The following is a 22,210-nucleotide window of genomic DNA, read 5'->3' on the forward strand; positions in this document are numbered from 1 at the left end:
CCATAAGGCTGAAGCTGAAAACCTTATACTAATACATCTACAAAAGGAATTAGGTACAGCTGTACTTTAAATATCTAAAAGGAAAAAAAAAAAAAGCAAAAAAGCCAAGCCTCATCAGCAGAAGACACAATAGCACACTATCTTTTTAAAAACCAAGATAAGCTGTAAAAAATGGCTCAGTGGTTAAAGGAGCTTGCTGTGCAAGTATGAAGACCAGCATTCGCATCCCAGCACATACACAAGCCTGTATCCAGAGCACAGCTGTATCCCTAGCTCTGAAAGCAGGTGGATCATTAGGGATTGCTGGCTTCCAGACAAGCTAACCTCCCCCCCCACCAAAAATCCAACCAACTAACCAAACAAACAAACAAGCAAACCCCCCAATCCTCCCAAAACAAACAAACAAAACAAAAACAAAAACCTACCAAACAAACAACAGGTTTAGGGTGAGACTGTCTCAAAGAAAGAGAGAGTGAGAGGACACCTGATACCCTCTTCTGGCTTCTGTGGGCTGCACAAATGTGTGCATACACTCACATAGAAACATACAGATAAAGATTTGTGTGTGCATGTGCATATGTGTGTGCGTGTAAGAGAGAGAGAGAGAGAAAGAGAGGGGGGGAGGGGGAAGGGGGAGGAAGGAGGGGGGAGAGAGCGAGCGAGCGAGCTAGCTCATAGCAGAACACCTCCTTAGCTATGCCTCAGAAACTTTCTACTTCCCAACACACAGAAAGAACAGCACCTTAGGGGAAGTGCATCTACATACATAATGATAAAAACCCAATGTTTTAGCAGGATATGATGGCTCACGCTTGCAAGCCTAACACTAAGGAGGCAGAATCAGGAGGATTGCAATTTTAAACCAGTGTGGGCTACATACATAGCCCAACCCAGTCTCAAAAATACAACCTCCCAGTTGGAAGCAGAATAATGCCTACAATAAATACCAATTATGAGGAAGGAAATGAAAAAAATACACCATGTCTACAGCTATTTGCATAGAGTATCTCTGTTGTTGGATTAGTTACCTACAAAATTAACACCACTGCTTATCCTTCTGCGTCTTTAAAACTGCATTCTGCATTCATATTTTCAGTAGGTACATTTCAGTTCACTCAGAAGAGACACCCTAAGGTTTGAATCCCGGCTTACTTCCTTATTAGTGTGAATGGGATTTGGGTCAATTACTTCAATCTCTTTCAGCTTCTATTTGCAATACCTACTGATGGAAAAGTCTGCTCAAAAATGTAAAATCTGGCTATCATTATAAAGACAAAAATCCAGGCCAGCATGAGAAAAGGGAATATCCACTGTGGAAAATCAGTATAGAGCGCTCAAAGCACTAAAAATGGAACTTCAATATGACCCAGCAACTCCACCACCTACCTAAGAGAGGAAACCATTGCACCAAAGATACATGTTACTGCAGCACTATTCACAATAGCTACAACATGTCCTAGTATGTACCCAAATAATAAAATAAGGAATCAACTCAGCTCCCTTCAGTAGATGAGTGAGCAAACAAAATATGGACAGTATATATACGTGATAGGGTTTATTTAGCCATAAAAGTGCAGTTCTCATTTACAGCAACATGGATGGAATCAGAGGTCAATCAATCTATTAAGTGAAGTAAGTGGACTGTGGAGTTTTTGTCTACTGGTCTCTTATTTAAAATTGTGAAGCATGTTCCTCAAATCTCTGCCAACAGTACTAATCAACCAGATCAAGCCATCAGTTCTTATCAACAAATGCTTGATAAATTCAAAGTATAAATATCAGTTATCACTGCAAAGCTGGAGGCAACTAGCTGGTGACAAGCCACAATGTTATGAGTTAACCACTGGGAATCCAGTCCAACTTCTGCATTTTATGAGCTCTAAGAGTTAACTATTAACTAAGATAAACCACAGAACAGAAGCAGCACGATACATCAGATCTAATCCCACGGCTAGAGGTCTTAGGTCTTCCTGCTCCTGGGATAACTTTCACATTTGCTTTTGGGTGGATTAAATGTCATCTATCCAATGCCCACTTCTGATGTGACAGCAAACATAGCTTCCAGGCAAGGCTGGGCTGATTTCACTTTAATTGTTATCAGTAGTGAAACAGAAATAACAGCTTGAATGGGATGCTGCAGGTCAGTAGGAAGTTATGTTTCCCAAAATACAGAGCAGCACTGAGACGAAGTTAAAGGGACTGCAGAAAATCACAAGTTCATACACTCAAAGTCAGCTCAGCTCTGGGTAAGATAAACCATCTAAGGTAGAGTCCGTTTACAACAGGCAAAGGATGACTCGGCTCACTAGGAAGGAGAGTGAAGCTGGGCTGAGATGAGAGCTTTGTCCTGTCTATCTGTCTATCTGTCCCAGTCCCATCCCACCGCCCCTCCCCCATTCTGAACTCTCTAGGGTTAGCACTGGCTAATAAGTAACATGGTACACCTAGTCTACTCCAAACAACAGAAAAGTCTCTTGAAGCGAGGGAAAAAACAAGAGGAGCCACTGTTCTGGACTGAACTGCTTTGTTTCTCATCCACTTAAGAAAAGACAGTATAGGGGCTGGAGAGATGGCTCAGCCATTAAGAGCACTATACTGCTCTTCCAGAGGTCCTGGGTTCAATTCCCAGCAACCACATAGTGGCTCACAACCATCTGTAATAGAATCTGATGCACTTTTCTGGTATGTGTCTGAAGACAACTACAGTGTACTTATAAATAAAAATAAATAAATCTTAAAAAAAAAAAAAAAAAGGAAAAGACAAGACAGTATGTAGGCTGGAGAGATGGCTCAGCAGTGAAGAGCATTGAAGAACACTGCTTTTGTAAAGGACCCCGGACTGATTTTTGGCATTTGTATGGTTGTTGACAAATATCTGTAACCCTTGCTTCTTGGTACCAGATGCCCTTATCTGGATTTTGCATGTATCACATGTACATTGTGCATACATACTATAGATAACACACACATTTTTTAAAAATCAGGAAGGGAGGAAGGGAGGGAGGGAGAGGGGGGGAGGGGGAGAGGGGGAGGGGGGGAGGGAGAGGGAGAGGGGGGAGGGGGGGAGGGAGAGAGAGAGGGGGGAGGGAGAGGGAGAGGGAGAGGGAGAGGGAGAGGGAGAGGGAGAGGGAGAGGGAGAGGGAGAGGGAGAAAGAAAGAGGAAGGGACAGGAGAAATGGCTCAATGGTCCAGAGCACTAGCTCCTCTTGCAGAGGAGGATTTGGTTCCTAGCACCCACATGGTCTATTCAGTTTATACATTGTTATAACTCTAGTTGGGGGGGGGGGGTCCAATATCTTAGGTCTCAAATGGCACCCTGGATGCATAATGCCCTTACATATACATAAGCAAAACTCACATACACAAAAATAAATCTTAAAATGTAAAAAGGGACAATGTGGGCCCTAGTGAGATGGCTTAGTAAGGGCACTTGCTGTGAAAGCCCCAAGAGCCTACGCTCAAATCAGCAACACAGCAACAAAGCAGTTGAGTAACAGTGACTCCATGTTTTAAGTGAGGCTGCTGAATCCTTGTGCAAAGGGTGTTTCTGTTGTTGTTCTAAGGCCAGTAACAGAGCCTGCAAGATGGCACAGGGAATAAAGATGCTTGTCACTAAGCCTAATGACCTGAGTTCGTTTCCTAGGAATGACATAATAGAAAGAGAGGACCAGATGGGAATGTTGATGCACATCTTTAATACTGGATGAAACACAAGGGAGAAGCAGATGACAGCTCCCTATGTCTCTTAGGGCAGCCTGGTCTACAAAGTAAGTTCCAGGACATCAGAGCTACATAGTGAGACCCTGTCTTAAGAAACATGAAAACTGACAAGTTGTACCAACTTCCACCCTCATACCACACAACAGAAAGAAGCTCCTGCATGTGCGCACGCGCGCACACACACACACACACACACACACACACACACACACATTTAATACATATTTTAGATGTCACTAACAAATTCAATGAAAGCATAATTAATGGGGATAACACTTAGCCGCCTAGAGAGGACAGATGAGTGGCAAACAATCATGAAAGGTGTTCCGCATTATGCCAAGGAAATGCAAATTCCAATTATTAGAGCCTATTTTACATTCATGAGCATGTTTAAAACGAAAAAGACAGCACTATCAAGGATGGGATGTATAATTGCAACTCCTTGTACCCCTAGTGGAAAAACAAGATTCAATATAATTTAGAAAAGTTGTTTGACGAAACATGAAGGACCTCAAAGTCATCACAAGACACCCTGAGACAAAGTTCTCAGCATAAAGATTTCCCCCAAAGGGACAAAGGACAGGGAATAAGAGACAAAGACAGGAAATAGAGGACAAGGAAGAAGGGGAATAGATTATTTGTCCCAGGGGAACCAAGGACTACCTCTGAATAGAGAGAAGACCGGCAGGGCCCATAGGCAAATGGCAGTTCATAGGAAAGTGGGGGACCTTGTGTTAGGATGAGTTGGTTGATTTTGATTGGGCATGTTAAGACAGCCAAAGGGGGGATGGGTTTGATGCTGGATGTCAATACTTTGATAGCTGGGCCTTGGAAGTCAGCCTTAGGAGGAGGAAGTAGCCAAATAGGAAATAGACCTTGGTGACTAGCTAGCTTTAGAATGTAATCTGATGGGTTAGCAAAAGAATAGAAGAGAAGGGCAAGGCAAAAACTATTGGTGCCATGTTTGTCATGTTTGGGACTGCTACAACCTGTCCAACTATAATGTGATGGTTTCTGTTTTGTTCAAGTCCAATTCAAAAAAACAAAAAGCTGGGAACAGTGGCCCAGAGCTGAAATCTCAACACTTAAGAGGTTGAACCAGGGGTTCATGGGTTTGAAGCCAGCCTGGACTATAATGGTGAGTCTCAGGACAGCCTAAACTATAAAGATTTTGTTTCAAAAATTAACACAGCTTGTGAGTCTAGGAGTGCCCAGGACCCTGGAGGCAGAAGCACAGACATCTCAGAGTTTGAGGCTAGCCTGGTCTACATAGTGAGGTCCAGACCACAGGGCTATATACATGAACTTAAAGGGTGAAGGATATAACTCTGTGGTAGGAAGCCTGCCTAGAACACACAAGGTACTTCCAGCACTCACACACAAACACACATATAAAGGAGTTGTATATGATTCACTGTCCTCTTGTGGGAGGAGACAGCACAAGCATTGCAATCCCCAAACTTAAGGGTAGAATGAACGGCCAGCCAGAGATCTATGAAGACTTTGAACAAGTCTGTATTAAACTCAAGACACTCAAGAAGTGTGTGTGTGTGTGTGTGTGTGTGTATGTGGCACAATGGTGGGACAACTGTCTAACTATGTGCAAGGCCAGAGGCTCAATCTCCAACACTATAAGCCAAGAAACACAGAAGGCTAATTTTTAAAAATATTTTTAAATACTAATGTATTTTGTGTGAGTTTGCTTCTGTGCAGGTCAGAGGATAACTTGCAGGAATCAGTTCTCTTCTTTCACTATATGTCTTAAGGAACAAACTTGGGCTGTCAGGCTTAGTGGCAAACACCTCTACCCACTGAGCAATCTCATCAGCCCATGGTTTCTAAAATTCTCAGTTGACATTGTATTAAAGGGTGATCTTTTAATACACATTATGGAATCTAAAGCTAACTAGCATATCACTTTTACATTCTTTTCAAAGCGGCTATCATTAAAACTGTAAATATGCTTATATTTTTAGTAAATAGTACTGACTTAAAACTATTGTAAAGGGGCTGGCGAGATGGCTCAGTGGCTAAGAGCACTGACTGCTCTTCCAAAGGTCTTGAGTTCAAATCCCAGCAGCCACATGGTGGCTCACAACCACCTGTAATGAGATCTGATGCCCTCTTCTGGTGTGTCTGAAGACAGCTACAGTGTACTTATATATAATAATAAATAAATCTTTGGGCAGGAGCAAGCAAGGACTGAGCAAGCGGGGTTGACCGGAGTGAGCAGAGGTCCTAAAAATTCAATTCCCAACAACCACATGAAGGCTCACAACCATCTGTACAGCTACAGTATACTAGTCACATACATAAATAAATAAATCTTTAAAAAAAAACTGTTTTAAAGGGAGACCCTGAAAATAACATATTTCCAACTACTAAAAGAGAAAGTGTTTTCTCTCCCGATCATTAGGGATGGAAGAGTGGGAGACGCCTGGAAGATCTTGAGTGAACCCCGGTTACAGACACTGAGCTATTTACATAGCTGGCTCATGGCTTGGCTTTGATCTGATTTTAACTGTGCCCCGAATCTTTCTTCTTAAAATAAGCATATATATATATCGTTTTTTTATTTCACAGAAGCACACTTTTAAGAGTATATGGATTTTTAAAGAAGCCCTGGACTTTTTAAAGTGCTGAAATTTTTGCCAGGCATGGTGGCACATGCCTTTAATTCCAGAAGTTGGGAGGCAGAGGCAGGTAGATCTCTGAGTTTAAGGCCAGCCTGGTATATATTCAGGACTATATATGAAAGAGAAGCAGTTCTCAACCTGTGGGTCACAACATTCAACAAGAGCTGCCTAACACCATCAGAAAACAGCAATAGTTACATGATTCTGTTTTTTAAAAGTATGTTTGTTTATATGAGTACACTGTCGCTGTCTTCAGACTCACCAGAAGAGGGCATCAGATCCCATTACAGATGGTTGTGAGCCACCACGTAGGTGCTGGGAACTGAACTCAGGACCTCTGGAAGAGTAGTCAGTGCTGTTAACTGCTGAGCCATCTCTCCAGCCCATGATTCTTAATAGTAGTGAAATTAGTTATGCAGTAGCAACAAGAAAATTCTTATGGTCTGGGGTCACAGTATCACGAGGAACTGCATTAATGGGTCATAGTCTTAGGAAGGCTGAGAACCACTGTAATAGAGAAATCCCATCTCAGAAATTGCCGAAGGCTGTGGGACTTCTAAAGTTATGCTTTATACTGTGATAGGAACATGAGGACTTGGGATAAACAAGAAAGGGGAGATTATGGTTTAACAGTGATGTGTCTGTGTCAAGTTGACAAGGGGTCAGTTGTGCTGGTTAGTTTTTGTAAACCAAATATAAATTAAGTTTACTGGGAAGTTGGGCACCTTTAATCCCAATACTCTGGGGGTAGAGGCAGATGGATCTCTGAGTTTGAGGGCAGACTGGTCTACAGAGTGAGTTCCAGAAAGCCAGAGCTACACAGAGAAACCCTGTGTTAGTTACTCAAGGCAAAGGAAGCTCACCTGAGGAGTTATCTCCATCAGAATGCCCTGTGGGCACGTAAGTGAGACACTTTATTAAACTGATGGGGAGGGAGGCACTGAGTGGCACCATTCCTGGGCAGACAAATCTGGAAGTATAAGGAAACTGAGCAAGCCAATAAGCCGACTTCCTCCGTGGTTCCTGTCCCGATCTTCCTTGATGATCAACAGTGACTGGGCTGTGTAAGCCAAGTAGACCCTTTCCTCACAAAGTTGCTTTTGGTCACCCTGTCTATTAGTCACTCTTCTATCGTTGTGATAAAATAGCATGACCAAGGCAACTTAAAGAAGGATGGGTTTATGGCACTATGCTTATAGAGGGATAAAAAGCCTACGAGGACAGAGCAGAGGCAGCAGGCATGACAGCAGCCACAGGATGCTGAGTGATCTGCTCGTATCCTGAACCACAAACAAGTAGTAGAGTGGGAACTGAAGTGGGAATGGCATGTGGCTCTCAAAACCTCAAAGCCACATCTCCTAAACCTCTGCAAACTATGTCACCAACTGGACACCAAGCATTCAAATGCTAGAGACTGGGGAACACGGGATGGGGATGGGATACGGATGGATGGATGGATGGATGGATGACTCAACCACATGGTTTCAAATGAAAGCAAACTAGGATACCATGTCAACTAGATGTGGTTGCTTTCCATTAAGCTCCATCTGTGTGACCATAACTGTATTGGTTACAAGCTTACAAATGGCCATCCTTAAAATAAATTTACAACCATGCACAATAAACCCATAGCCTATACTCAGACCTAAATCTAAAGTACTCTAAAGTCTAGAATTCACTTATTCACAACATGACTTGGAGAACATCCCCACATTAAGTATAAGAAACTGGTGCACGAGTAAAACTATAGCTATACACCCGTGCTACTTTCTGTCACTGTGACCAACATGACAGAGTAACTCAAGGGAAAAAAATAATTATTTGGCTTGATTCTAGAGGGTTCAGTCTAAGGTTGACTAACTCCATAGGCTTGGGCAAAATATGGCAGCAGGGTGTGTGATAGAACCAGCTGTTTGCTTTATGGCAGACAAGAAGCAGAGATGGAATACGGGAAGAAGACACAGTTCTGAAGGGTGCAGCCTGCGACTTATGTCTCACAGCTAGACCCTTCTCACCACTGTTCAGTAAGGCCATCTATATGAATACCAAGGGACGAATCTATTCACTAACTCGGGCTACTCATAATCTGCTTCTGAAAACACGTTCAGCATTTCTCAATCCAATGAAGTTAATAATTAAAGTTAACCATCACCCAGGATGAAAGGGAGGAGGGAAGAGAAACAGAGGTACCTAGTACAAAGATGACTAGAATCAATACTCAGGAGTTTTGCCACACACTGTAAATGGATGGAATGTGCTTCAAGGAACTCAGTTCTCTTACTTTTTGTTCAGCTTACCAGTTTAACGTACACAGGGGAGCTCATTAATTGATGATTCTTAGTCCTCTTGTAAAAATACTTCAGCCCTGAACCAACTAGCATACAGATTCACTTAGTCAAGCTGTCCCATTTAAAGCATCCTGTTTTAAAAACAGGTTATCTCATGCAAGAAATCTTGGTAAGCTATTTTCTGCATGTATGTACCTCAGTTAATTTATTTAAATAAAAAACAAGCAACCAAACCAAACCACTCAACACATTTGAAGAAATTCCTTTAACTGGGCCTTGGAACTAACTATGCAGGCTGCCTGGTAAAATTCCTCCTTTCCTAGTTGCAATATTGTTTCTGGAGAAAAAAAAAATGTTGTAGAACTGCACAAGGGCATTTTAGTCAATGACTACCTAAAAGACAGTGTCTTTTACTGCTGATACACTGTAGCCATCTTATTTTGCTGTGAATAAATTTTATGGTGTTCTAGTAACAAACTTTCTAATAGTGCCCTACCACTTGAGCTGGGTCCCTAGGGTGATCCCCTTAGTGACTGTATTAAATAGCAATGAATGTTATATAAATCTCTTCTATTTAATTGCCAACCATCTTTAAGTCAGTATTTCCCAAAGTCTTCTAAAAGTTATAATCAAAATTTGTCTTTTGTCCCACACTTATTTTTTTTTTTAAATTAAGCACAGTTCATTGTACTACTCTGTCCTTCATTAGAAAAGCTTGTATTAACTCACCTACATGTTTCATGATTATAAGTTTTCAAGGGAATCTGAAAGTGGCACTTCACAGTGGCAGTGAAGAAAAAACCCAGTGCAGAGCTGGGGAAATGGGATGTTTTTCCTAGCCTCAATATTGGCCTCTATGGGTCTGGACAAGCCAACGAACCCCTCTTTGTTTAAAAATTAAAGACACTGGACAAAACCATCTGAAGTTCTCACTCACATATGTGCATACTGAAACCAGAATTCAGGTCTCTTCCTTAGTCATTTTCCACTTCCAATTGTTTTATTATTTTACGAATGTTTTGCCTTCATGTATATATGTGCATGCCTGGTGTCTGAGGCTACAAGAGGGTGCCAGATCCCCTGGAAGTGAGTTATAGACAGTTGTGAGCCACTATGTGGATGCTGGGAATCAAACCCAGGACCTCTGGAAGAGCAGCCTGTGCTCTGAAGGTCCAAGGCATCTTCTCCAACCCTGTTTTTATTTTTAATTGTGTAAGTGTGTATCTGTATGTGGCCAGGAACACTTGAGGCTATAGGATCACCTGGAGGCAGAGTTACAGATAAATGTAAACCAGCATATGGTACCAGGATCAACTCCAGCTCCTCTGCAAGAGTTTCAGGCGCTCTTAACTGATGAGCCATCTCTCTAGTCCTTTCACTGTATTGGAACAGAGTCTATCACTGAACCAGAATCTTATCAAATGGCTCTCAGGAGCCTCTTGTCTCTGCCTCCCAGCAGTGAGACTACAGGTGAGAGCCATGTCTGGCTTTTTACATGGATGCTGGGGATCTGAACTCAGGTCCTCATGTTTATATAGCATTTACTCAGAGCCAGCACCTCAGCTCAAGGAAGAACTTTTAATAATAGGGTACCTTTCAACAAAAACATATTACGATTTTATGCAATGCTACAATCTTCATTTTGAAACTTAAGCTACTTTTGACTTGTAAAGGCTCACTGTCTATCAAAAACATGGAGACGGGAGATATACAGCTCATTGGTAAAATTAAATAAACCACAAACCTCCAACACACACACACACACACACACACACACACACACACACACACGGCGCGCGCTCCAGTGCTAAATTTTTGTTTCTTCCTGAGACAGAAGAAGTAAAATAAATGAAGATGCAGATATTGCATGATTAACCCCAGATGTCACTGAGCATATATAATAATGAGCATACGTTCCTGGTTTTGCATATTTGAAATTCTCCAAATTATAGGTCTGAAAAATTACTCTCAGAAAGAGGAAGGATAATTTAGCAGGCAGGATTACAGTTTTGACCATAGTCTTTGGTCGCAGTGATTTTTATGCCTGTCTTTACGGGGTTGCGATACAATCTCGAAGACACGCTAACTCTGCAGAGACTCTTAAAAGTTCTGCTCAAATTAAGGAAAACGAGCGAAACCAAAGTTCTTCAAAGGCTATCTACCGGTAATACGCAAGAGATGGGTATGGGATGGAACTTAACGTCCGCGAAGCCTGACAATTTCACATAGATTATTCTACAACCTGTGAGTCACCAATGTAATATCCAAGTAAGATGGAAAGTGAATAAATAAGTCAAACTTCCAGGTAGGATGCTACTACCACTGAGGGCATGGAACCAAGGCGAAAGGGAGTCTGGGGTGTGAAGAAGGCTGGAATAGTGGCAGTTCTAGTTAGTGGCTCAGGAAAGTCATGTAGCATCAAGCAGGGCTGCCCCTATCCGGGGGCAAACCTGGACACTGGGACTCTCCAATGCGGGAAGGGGGAGAGGGGGCAGACCCGAAAAAGAAGACAGTGTGAGCACAGCACGGGATAAAGGACGGATTCTGGGGGGGAAACCCGTTTCCACGTGATCTAACGCCGGGTTCTCAGCCACGTTCCTCAGCTCCGGGCCACACCAGGCCGAGGCGGCGAGCGGCCTGCGGAGAGGAGCGTGGTCGGTTGAGGAGGAGAGAAACCGGTCGGGGAGAGAGGAGCGGGGCGGCCGAGGAGAGGAGGGAAGGGAAAGAAAGGGCCGGATGAGGACAGCGGGGCTGGCTGAGCCAAGGAGCCGAGCGGCAAGGAGCCGGGCGACTGGAGAGGAGATGAGGCGGCAAGAGGACAGCGGGGCTAGCCCGGGAGGAGAGGAGCGGGGCTGGCGAAGGACAGGAGTGGGGCAAGCGGGCGTGAAGGAGCTCGGACCGCCCGGCAGCGGCTGCCCCACCGGCGGGACCCCGGCCCGCGGCTGCCGACCCCGCGTCCCGCCCGGGGCCGGGGGCGTCCGGTAGGACCAGGTCCATCCAACTCACCGGCCGTGAGGCTCGGCTCCAGTCCTCGGTGACTGCCGCTCCCGCCCTGCCCTGCCCGCCGCCGGCCCAGGCGTACGTAAGAGCGTGCGTACGCCCGCCCGTCTTTGTCTACGCCGCTGGACGTGGACCCCACTCCCCTCAATCCCCGCCCCCGAGTCCCGCCCAACCGCGCTTGCGCGGTCTCCCGGAGGACCCCAGGGTGGGCGGGGCTCCGGCGATGCTCGCTCCTCGCACTGATGCTCGCCAGCGTGAGCCGAGGTCGCTTTCTGAAAGCCAACCGGGGCCTGTCTGAGCTGTGTCCAGAACAGGCATCGTTCCCGGGGAGAGGGAGAACCCGGCATGGCGAGGTTCATTTACTGAGTCTTTGTGGGACTTTGTGTGAGATTCGGTTCCGGCTGGCCACGAAACGTTAGCCACCATCCCAGCACTACCCGGGCATCCCGGAGCTTCTCTTAACGTAATTGGCTGGTTGGCCAACTGCAGTTTTCCAACCCAGCCACAGTTCTAACTAACCTCTCCTCAGACTGGAAGCTTCAAAGACAGGCTTGTTTTGCTGACGTGGGTCCTTTATAGTGGAAGAAAGAGAAAGAAGGGATGGGGGACACGCCTCTTTGGCCCACCCCACCCCCTTTTAAGACAGGACGTCTTGTAATACAGACTTGCCTCAAAAACTGCGAATTGCCCAATGACCTTCAGTTTCTGCACCGACTGCTTCCACCTCCTGAAGTGCTGGAATAAACTACCGTCCCAAGTTTTATAAAGTGCTGGGGGCTGGAACTCAGGGCCTCGTGCATGCTAAAAGAAGCACTCGACCAGCTGAGCCACATTCCCAGCCTCCGAGTTTATTGCTTTTGTATACTTCCAAGAGTACCTAACCTTTCCCCTAATTCAGGACTTAAACCTCCATTTGTTGATTTCTTCACAAACTTTTACACAACTCCAGGTATGTAACTATAACAGGAATACAAGACATATTTAATGATAATAAATTTATTTAAAAGCATTTTTGCTATGTATTTGTAGCTTTCCTATATTAACTATTAAAGCAAATTTGCATATTAATGAGATGGATGTGTTTGCCACTCTATTAATTTATTATTTTATTTTTGGTTTTTTCGCTGGCTGTCCTGGAACTCACTCAGTAGACTAGACTGGTCTTGAACTCAGAAAAACGCCTGCCTCTGCCTCCCAAATGCTGGGATTAAAGGCATGCGACACCACTGCCCGGCTGCCACTCTTAATATAAAGAAATCAGCTAAATATTTGATACCAAAGGATATAAAACATAAAGTTTCCCAACGTTTTAAATTTTATAATTGTCAATGCTGAGAACACCGTTTCACAAATACCTTGTACAAAACAATATTAGTAAGTTTATGAACATTTCAGAAATTATTAGAGATTCTGCCCTAATCCCAAGCCAAAAATGATTTAACAGATTTTTGTGAGCAGATTAACTGAAGCAGTTTTTAAAATCAAGAATTCTAATACAGTGCAACCCCTGAATGTGCTAATTTGATGCTTACTTACAATGCTTACCTGCTGAGGAATGACTACAGGAAAATATTTTTTAAAGTCATGGTTTCTTCAAAATGAAACATGATAGCTAACTAACACTCACTGAAACACTCCACAGATGTAAGGGCAGGAGGATCAGAAGTTCAATGTCACCTTTAGCTATACAGTAAGTCCAGGTCAGCCTGGACTAGCCCTGTGACACTCTGTCTTAAAACAACCCCCAAAGAACTAGTGAATGAGTCAGTGGGGGAAAGGCACTGTTGTCAAACCTGATGACCTGAGTTAATTCCAGGGATCCACTCTTGCAAGTTATCCTTTAACCTCAGCAGGTGGACTGGGGCAAAAGCAAGCTCATGAATGCGCATGGATGCAAACACGCCAACACATCAGTGGATAAACGTAATAAGAACATTTTTAAAACTAACATAGGGCAGGCATGGTAGCAAACACCTTTAATCTAGCACTTAGAAAACAGAGGCAGTGAATTTCTATAAGTTTGAGGCCAGCCTGGTTTGAATAGTAAGTTCTAGGCTAGCCAGGGTTATATAGTGAGAAAATAATTACTTAGAAATATAAAAGATACAGGTGGGACTAGAGAGATGGCTCAACAATGGACAGTTCTGACTCTTCTTTCAGAGGACACCAGCTCCATTCTCAGCACTCATGTGGTAGCTTATAACTAACTCCAGTTCCAGGGGGATCCAATAGCCCTTTCTGGCCTCCACAGACACACATGTGGGCAAAATGCCCATAAACAATTTTTAAGTAAAATTAAAATAAGTAAATAAAAACTTTCAAAATGTACTCTAGAGAGTGCCTGGCAGTAAGATGTAAGTGTGAAGTTCAAAGCCGACTAGTGAGCAACATCTTTTTAAATATCCCTTCCAGAGCTGGGGAAATAAATGGCTGAGTGGCTAAAGTGCTCACTAAGTGTGAGGACCTGAGTTCAAATCCCCAGTGCCTATGTAAAAGGCAGGTGCACTGGAGGAACAAGGACAGGTAGGTCCTGGGGTGAGAGGCTCACTGACCCGTCAGCCTAGACAAAACATTGACCCGAGGTTCAATGAGAGATCCTGTCTCGAAAAACTGTGCAAAGTGCTATGAGAAGATTCCAGAAGTTGACCTTTCTGGCTTCCACATGTGCACACACATACAAGATGGCAGGCTTATAATCAATAACATTCAGGAATGTAGGATATCTTTACTATGATCAAAGTTAAAAGGTGTAAAAAAATTTCAGGCAATTTTGGGGAACAGGAAAGAGGCCCTACCTACCTAAAGTAACATACATTCAGACCTTAAGTGTGGCCACTAACCTAAAATACTATATATGAACAAAATAATTTCATATCAACAGCCTTCACAGCAAATGCTGTTCATTGTGTAGGAGTTCTTTTTAGGATTTATTATTGTGTGTGTATCTTTACATTGTGCAATTGCATGAAGAGGCCAGAAGGACAGGTTCTCCTGGCTGGAGTGTTAGATGGTTGAAGCCAACACAGGTACTGGGAACTCTGGAAGAGTAGGAAACCCCCTGTGATGGTAACCTCAACCCCACCACAAATCCTGTGTATGAACACTGGAAAGACAGTGAGCCTTTGAGCTCTCTGAGGGGCTCACAGCCATGCTTTTCCATGTGTCTTCCTTCTGAGTGTTTTCCCTCCTAACCCTTGAACTTAAGCCTATATGAAAACATCTTTAATATGGACTGGAGTGATGGTTTAGTGGGAAGATCACCTGCCATGCAAGCACGAAGGCTGGAGTTTTGACCCACAGAATGCAGTCTGTAATCGAGAGTCTCTGGAAGCTCGTGGGCCGGGTGTATGAAGTGGTGACGAGATCCTGTCTTAAACCAGCTAGAAGGTAAGGGTAGACACCCAGAGTTGTTCTTTGACCTCTATACACATGCGGTGGCACATGGACAACTGTACACACATAAACACAAACATATTAACATACACAAATATTAAATAAAGATGTGGGAGAATGACCTTCGAAGCTTATGTGTTTGAATGCTTGTTCCTCAGTCACACTGTTTGAGAAGGTTATGGAACCGTTTGGAGGTTGAGCCTTGCTGGAGGAAGTATATCACTGGGGTCAGGCTTTGAGAGTTTATAGTCTTATTCCACTTCCAGTTAGCTCTGTTTAGTGTATGTGGTTGAAGATGTCATCTCTTAGGGGGCTGGGGAGCTGGCTCTGTGGTTAAGAGCACTGGGTGCTCTTGCAGAGGACCTAAGTTCAATTCCCACCATCCACATGGTGTGGCTCACAAGCACCAGAAACTCCAGTTCTGACTTACCTGGGCACACAACACATATACATGCATGCAGGCAAAACAACTATACACATTAAAAAAAATCTTTCAAAAAATGAAGACATGATCTCAGATTCTTGCTCCTCAGCCACGCCTTCCCACCATGATGGACTCTCATCCCCCTGGAAGCCAAGCTGCAATAAACTCTTCTATAAGTTGCTTTGACAGTAATGTTGTATCACAGCAACAGAAAGTAAGTGCACAGTCATGTAGCACAGCAACAGAAAACAAGTATATAATGATGTTGTATCACAGTGACAGGAAGTAACTATACAGTGACATTGTATCACACAGCAACACTAAGTATATAGTGATATTGTATCACAGCAACAGAAAGTATGTAATGATGTTGTATCACAGTGACAGGAAGTAACTATACAGTGACATTGTATCACAGCAACACTAAGTATATAGTGATATTGTATCACAGCAACAGAAAGTAAGTATGCAATGACGTTGTATCACAGTGACAGGAAGTAACTATACAGTGACATTGTATCACACAGCAACACTAAGTATATAGTGACATTGTATCACAGCAACACTAAGTATATAGTGATATTGTATCACAGCAACAGAAAGTAAGTATGCAATGACGTTGTATCACAGTGACAGGAAGTAACTATACAGTGATATTGTAGCACAGCAACAGAAAGTAACTGTGGAATAAAATCTCCACCTCTGCTTCATAAACTGGCTAGTCCTGAAGTGCTTTTCAGCTTTAGAGCCCCGTGTGGCCTTAGTTGAGGGAGATATGCCTCACCTGGGGGAAGTGGTGGAGAGCTGAGCCTCTTGTGCCTGTATCCTAAAATGCTGACAAATCACACTTTAAAAAAAAATGCATCAAACCACCACGGAAGATTGTGTAGACTGTGTATGGAGAAATGGTTAAAATGCATATATCTTGAGGCAGGGAGATACTTTCCCCAAGTCCTTATGGGAAGAAAAGGGGAAAAGAAAGTTTAAACATGAGCACATGGGCCTGTGAATGAGATAGGTTCTGTGGACACTATAAGAGTCTTAAGTTTTATGTCTTCTGACTCCTCCATTTCAAAGTTGCTCTTACATGTGAAGGATGCCATTTCTAGAATCTTCCCAAAGGAGAAACTTGCTGTCTCTTTGAGTCAGGAATATGCTAGTTTAAAATCTCTTTATATCTCTGTATGGAGGCAACCTTCACAGCAAAATTTAATTGCCTTGGAATTCTTGTCTCTCAGATGGCCAGACTTTAACTCAACTCCTGGAGGATAAAATCCTTTCCTTTCCCACGTCCTGTCAATCTTCACTCTCTGTCACATTTCGCTCTGCAGGAGCAAGGGGCAGGAGTTGGTCACAGATGTTGCTGCTGTTGCATGAGGTTTCCTTTCTCTGTTCACCGATACCAACCAAGCAAAGCCCCTCATCAGCACACCCTACGATTACTGTCCACACTGTAGACTGTATGAATAGGTGGTACACTGTCCAAAATTCATAATGCCAGGGTGCGTGGGTTTTTAAACAGGATTTACTTTTTAGTCCTTTTAACTATGTGATTGGGCAAGTGCATATAAGTGATGGTGTCCAAGGAGGCCAGAGGTGTCAGGTATCCCTAGAGTTGGAATTATAGGTGGCTATGAGCCACCCTATGTGGGTGCTGGGAACCAAACCCTGCTCTTCTGTAAGAAGAGTAAATGTTTTGAATCACCAAACTATTTCTCCAGTTCAATGGGATTTTGTTTTTATCCTACATACCTTAACTGCTTTTTAAGGCTGGATTTTAAGTGTCTCCCAAGAACTTCTCATTATAACACAGTGGCCACATCCCAGTTACAGAATTTAGTGTTAGGATTTCCTCTAGGCCCATGACTTGACTCCTAATGACATACTGTTATACTCCTAGATCAATGCCTTCATCAGCCCACATCAGAGAAGCTGCTGGTTTCAGTAGGTGGGAACTATCAGAGACCCACAACTAGACCATATGCAGTGAGAGACTGAGTACTCAGTGAGGAGTGTAATGTCTTCATCCAGCCCCTCCCCTCGAGGCTCAGGGAGCTATGTAGAAGAGGAGGCGGAAGACTGAAGGGCCCGAGGTAATAGATGACTCCACAGAGGGTGTTTCAGACACAGCAGGACTGATAATCCACAGGAAGTCATAGAGACCATGACAGCGAACACACCATTGGACAAAAATCCCATGGAGCACTGGACAGGAAGCTTTACCCCAGCCAAGAAGCTATTTGTTGCAAACAGTCCTTGTTGGTATAAAGAAAATTAGTTTTCTCCAATGGATTCTCACTAGGTAGATTAACCACACTTCAGGGCAGGCCCAGTGGCCAGGAGTATAGGCTAGCATACAAGATAAACACTTTGTTTTGGATTTTAGTTTTTTGTTGCTATTGTTTTGTTTGTTTAACTTTCTGGGTTGGGCATTTTATTGGTCTTTCGCTTTTTTGCTTTTGTGTTTTTGTGGATCTTTTTTTTCTTTTCTTTTCTTTTGAGAGAAAAAGATCACATAGTTGTGTGGGGGTGGGGAGATGGAGGAATCTGGGAGGAGTTGGGGGAGGGGAAGGAACAAGATCAAAATGGATTGTATAAAAAAGAAATCAAGTCAGAAAAAAAAAAAAAAAAGCCAGCTTGTTAGACTATCGTGGAGCGCCGGAAGCTTTAGGAAGAGGATCCTGATGGAAGTTAACTCCCACCCCTTTCCTGTCACCACAGGCTAAGCAGTCTTGTTGTCATTCCATTCCTTACCATGCTGGTCTGCTTCACTACAGACCAGAGCAATGGATCCTGTGGAGTATAGACTGAAAACTCTGCAACTGTGAGCCTCAACAGACCTTCCTACTTGTAAACCACTCAAAATCAGTGTTTCTTACTCACAAGATTATTACCGATCACAGTAACAGTTTAAAATATTTCCACAAAACCAGCTAGGCACATAAATAAACACGTGCCCGAACAAATGCAAATGTTTCAAAGATTCAAAGACCTTTCACCCACAGAGACCTTGAGTTGGAATAACATTTCAACCACTTAGCACTGGAAAAGATCTACCACATCAATCATATTTCTTAACTCTGTTGGAGGCAGCCAGCCGGGCAGGCATTGCTAGCTCAATACCAGGCCTTCTCCCGTGGCCCCCGCCCCCCCACCGCCTTTGGCAAACAGTGGAATCATGGAAAGGGTAACTGACTTTCTGAGTTGGACCTACTACTAGGTTGCAAGCTTGGCTACATTACTTGGCAGTGGGAATGCTAATGCTCTTATATCTGCAAATGTGTACTAATTGCAAGAAGAGAGAGTATCCTGGCTGAGTGCAGTGTGAGCCCAGCACTGGGGAGGATGATCAAGAGTTCCAGGTAGCCCGAGCTACATATGAACTTTCCCTCACCCCACTCAAAGAAAAAAAAAAGTAACGAAAGAGAACTCGTTCCACTTAATTGACTACTTCTGTGTGACAAAAAAAGGTGATAAGTGTATTTACAGTGCACATGACTGACAAAGATTATGTACAATGTATATTCAGTCTACAGCTATTCTTATTTGGGGATGAAACGGCAAATGTATAGGGCACTCAATGGAGCAGCGATTATTGTAGCAAATGCCTGGGACGAATCCCAAATGACCGGTCAATTAAACTATAGTTGTTTAAGTAATGAACTTCCATGTAGCTGAAAAAGAGATCCAAGAGTCTATCTTTGTACTCAACTGGTTAGATCTTGAGGAAGATGGTCGATTAGGAAGAAAAAAAAAATGAGAAAGGGGAAAAAATGAAAAGCGGTTACATTTTATGTGCTTTCCAGTGCATTTGGATAATTATAATCTCTATAATAAATGGAAGATGAAGCTACATTGTTAGGAGTTACCGATTTGCTGTGCTCCACAGCTGCAGTCACTTAGTGAAGCCCAGCGAGAGTGACAGGGCCTAGCAATGATGACCAATGATGTAGGCAACATTTATATTTCATGGAATAGCCTATAAATTGTCTTTTGTGTTTTGTTGTTGTTTTAAAGACAAGCCTCACTATGGAACCTTGGTTAGCCTGGATTATTTCCCATAAGGCTCCCAAGTTGCACATGGGCAGCAGAACTGCTTGGGAGTTAAAGGTACCTGGTTCCTGTAAGAAGGGATGTGCAGAGAAATACAGTCCCTCTAAACCTGTGAGGGAGTGACAGTGCCACCCATTCCCATAGGGAGTGACAGTGCCATCCATTCCCATTGGCTCCAGCCTTGTAGGGAGTGACAGTGCCATCCATTCCCATTGGCTTCAGCCTTGTTAAAATCTGCAAGCAGTAGTCCTCAGGCTGTGTGGCCGTTTCTCTTAGTCTCTCCATTTTCACTTTGCTAACATAGCCGATGCCCACTCTGGTTTGTTTGATTTTAATTACAGGCATGATTCTATGGGCATATGAGACAAAGTGGGGCAGTCACTGGGACCTTAAGAGGGGAAGCCGGGGCCAGGCGTGGTGGCGCACACCTTTAATCCCAGCATTTGGGAGGCAGAGGCAGGCGGATTTCTGAGTTCGAGGCCAGCCTGGTCTACAAAGTGAGTTCCAGGACAGCCAGGGCTATACAGAGAAACCCTGTCTCGAGAAAAAAAAAAGGGGGGGGGGAGCCGGAGCTGATAGGATGACACACACCTACAACCCTAGCAGAAGAGTAATAAATTCAAAGTCAATCTTGGTGACACAGTGCAGCCACCTTGTACAACCAACCAGAAGAACTGCAGGAATTAGGAACTGACTATGCAGTTTAGTAATGCAGGAATTACTAACTGGAGGGGCTAAGTGAAACAGCCAAAGCTGTTCTCTGCCCTTGGGAAGCTGCACCTGTAAGGAGATCAGGAGACAACAGAGGAGTGAGAGGGACAGGACTAAAGCGACAAGAATCCCAGTGGGTACAGGCTGTCATGGTAGGGAAAGCATGGTGTGTGCTCTGTGGTAGTTGGGGCCTACAGTGGAGCTTGTGACATCTTGTTGGGTTAGGAAGCAGAGAACTCTAGACTGGAGCCAGTGTTCGGCTCCTCAGTGTTCGGCTCACCATCCTGAGCAGTGTTCGGCTTCACAGTGTTCTGCTTCACAGTGTTCGGCTCACCGTCCTGAGCAGTCTACCTCTCCCAGCTATGCCTCAAACCCAAAGGTTACAGGATTATTTAACCCAGCATCAAAGCAGGCCCAAGTGCTCAAACACAAGCCTGGCCTCTACTCTCCATGGTCACTAGAGACACTTTGTAATTTAAGTTTCATTCCATCAGATCTTGGTTTAAAGCCTTTCAGAGTTCCCAACTGTTAGTACAGATTCTGGACTCTACAACTGGGTAAATCACTCTTTAAAGGCTTACGTCTCCTTAAGTCTCCTTTAGAAGACAGAAACTGCCTCTCCACACACCAATCTCATGCATGGTTTACCAAGCCCAGCTCCTTGGAGTTGCCTCCTCCTGGACGCTGTGGCTTCCCAACCATCCAGTCTTCCCTTCTTGCCTGACCACTGCTCCGGTGTTTTAACTTTGGACTAGCGCACCTTGTTGGGGACACGTCTGTGGTTCTTATCATCCTGGAATCCTTCCTAGATCCTTATATTGTCAGGCTCCTTTCACCTTTGCAAGAACATACTATTCCTTACTGGGGTTGTTGGTTTTCTCTAGGAGATTCGAAGCTTTCAACCAAGGAACTTTTCTGAATGTTCATATCTTGGTTTGGAAACTGATATCTCTTAGTACAGCACTTAATATATGCTGAGAACTTTGAACCAAAAGGCTGGCAGGTTTTGGAAGCAGCCTCAAAAGCAGTCTCCAGGACCAGCTGCCCGTCTCTTGCCTTTCACTCCTGAAGCCCTCACAGAAATCCTAAGTTCTCTCAAGGTGGGACATAGAAACTAGAAATCATATTTTTCAAAGCAAGGCATACAGTTTAGAAAGGTCACTTCATTTTCTGAAGACCCCCTTTCCAGAGTGGTCCTGCCCCATATGCAAGAGGAAGATGTACTACCCAGAAAGGGCCAAACCAAACAACCAAATGGGCTTTCTGTCCCCCTTAGTTTGTCACTGGAGCATAGCCCTGTGTTCCTGATCACATCTCTACATGGCTTTCCATTGTGAATCACATTTAAGCGTTTTAAGTATTTGGGTTTTCACTTTTGACGACTCCATCTCATGTAAAACTTTTATTGTTTAAATTTATTGTTTCTGAATGTTGAGTGCATAACCTGTGCAGGCCGAGGACAATCCTGTCGAATGGGTTCTCGCCTTCCACCTTTACGGGGCTCCATCCAAGGACAGAGCTGTTGTCAGGTGGGAGAAGCAAGTGCCACCCTTATCCCTTACCTGCTAAGCCATCTTGCCCTGCCACACATTTATATTTCATGGAATAGCCTATAAATTGTCTTTTGTGTTTTGTTGTTGTTTTAAAGACAAGCCTCACTATGGAACCTTGGTTAGCCTGGAACTTGCTATGTAGACCAGACTGACCCTGAACTCAGAGATTCATCTACCTGCCTCTGCCTCCAGAGTACTGGAATTAAAGGCGTAAAACAGAATGCCTAGCATAAATTGCTTATTACTATTTTCAAAAGTAAGAACTTCAGAGTAGTAAAGTTCGCCCAACCTACTGTATTATTTATTTCTCTTCTAAAATGTGTGCTTTAATGAAAGCAAAACACAGATATAAAAAAAAGTGGGCTGGGGTATGAGTTAGCACGCTTGGGGCCTCAGGTTCACTATCTAACACCACAAAACAAAAGAATAAAA

At 43.7% G+C, this 22,210-nt stretch overlaps 1 protein-coding gene across 2 annotated transcripts in view; it reads right to left on the reverse strand.

Annotated features, from left to right (window-relative positions):
- Gpat4 (glycerol-3-phosphate acyltransferase 4) overlaps window positions 1-11,805 on the reverse strand; it is a 37,189-nt gene extending 25,384 nt beyond the window's left edge. Inside the window, exon 1 of one of the 2 annotated variants that reach the window (XM_011242104.3) lies at window positions 11,651-11,792. The gene's annotated coding sequence lies outside the window, so the exon portion shown is untranslated. Of the gene's footprint in view, window positions 1-11,650 lie in introns of both variants that reach the window. The other variant, NM_018743.4, reaches the window with a different exon arrangement.
- Between the last annotated feature and the right edge of the window lie 10,405 nt (window positions 11,806-22,210).

Source organism: Mus musculus, chromosome 8, assembly GCF_000001635.26.
Source record: "Mus musculus strain C57BL/6J chromosome 8, GRCm38.p6 C57BL/6J".
NCBI classification, from domain to species: Eukaryota; Metazoa; Chordata; class Mammalia; order Rodentia; family Muridae; genus Mus; species Mus musculus.